Raw genomic sequence first — 1649 nt, forward strand, 5'->3', positions numbered from 1 at the left:
TTCTTTTCAAGTGACTCCATTTCATCTTGCATTGCAGTCATCCAATTATTGCAATCAGAAGAAATAATAGCCTCATTAGAATTAGAAGGTTTTGCATTATCTTCAATTTCTTCTGCACAACTCTAAGCATAGGCAACAATATTACACTCCTCAATTAACTTCTTGGATGGATTAATTTGTCTTTTAGGCCTGTCAACTGCAATAGAATATTGTGTAGGCTGCACAACGGAAAAAGAAGGTGCGACACTAGACGAATCATGGTCAATAAATAAATTTTCAGCAATAGGTGCATCTTGGATAGCAGTATCTGGTGTACTTTCTGCATTAATAAAATATTCCACCTGCACATTAGAACTCTGCTGACTCTGAACAGGAGCATTAGGCAACATAACAGATTCATTAAAGACAACATTCCTGTTAATCACCACATTTTGTACTATAGGATTCCACAATTTATAACATTTAACACCAGATTTATAACCAAGAAAGATGCACTTAATAGCTCTAAGCTCCAATTTACCATTATCAACGTGAGCATAAGTAGGACAACCGAAAACTCTCAATTCTGAATAATCAGCTGGAAAACCAGACCATACCTCAATTGAAGTTTTTTTTTTTATCAATGGCAATGTTTGGTGATCGATTAATAAGATAGCAAGCAGTGAAAACGGCTTGAGCCCAAAAATACCTATGCATACCTGCATTAGACAACATGCAACGGGCCCTCGAGATGATAGTTCTGTTCATATACTCAGCTACACCATTTTGTTGTGGAGTATCAGGAACAGTGTAGTGCCTCACAATACCTTCAGACTTACAATATGAATCAAATTCATCAGAACAAGATTTTATCCCATTATTAGTGCGAAGTTTCTTTACCTTCTTTTCAGTTTGACTTTCAATCATAACCTTCCACTCTTTAAATATTTTAAATGCTTCTAATTTATGCTTCAAGAAATAAGGTCAAACTCTCCTAGAGTAATTATCAATAATAGTTAACATATAACGAGAAACACCTAGTGAAGGCCTACGAGATTATCCCCATAAATCAGAATCCACATAATCAAGAATACCTTCTATTGTATAAACCGAAGTGTTGAATTTCACCCTCTTATGCTTGCCAAAAATACAATACTCATAAAGTTTCAGCTTGCCAATGTTATGTCTATCAAGAAGATCTCTCTTGCTCAATTCTGCCAAACCAAGTTCACTCATATGCCCAAGACGCATATGCCATATATTAGTAGCATCAGAATCTAATAATGAACGTAAACTTACAGCGGCATCACCTGTGATTGTAGTGCCTCGGAGATGATATAAATTGGCAGACTTTAAATCACCTTTCATTACAATAAGGAAACCTTTTTTCACCTTCAAAATACCATCTCCACGTGACCAATCATACCCTTTATTATCAAGAGTACTCAAAGATATAAGATTCCTTTTCATACCTGGAACGTGCCTCACATTTGTCTAGGTTCTAACAATACCATCATGCATCTTTATCATAATTGATCCAATTCCAACAATTGGACGTGGGTTGTCATCACTCATCCTAACAGAACCAGCATCTTGAACATAATTATAATTGGTGAACTAATCTGTATGTATGCATATATGGAAAGACGCAACAGAGTCAATAATACATT

This window comes from Phragmites australis, chromosome 2 (genome assembly GCF_958298935.1).
Source record: "Phragmites australis chromosome 2, lpPhrAust1.1, whole genome shotgun sequence".
Classification (NCBI taxonomy): domain Eukaryota; kingdom Viridiplantae; phylum Streptophyta; class Magnoliopsida; order Poales; family Poaceae; genus Phragmites; species Phragmites australis.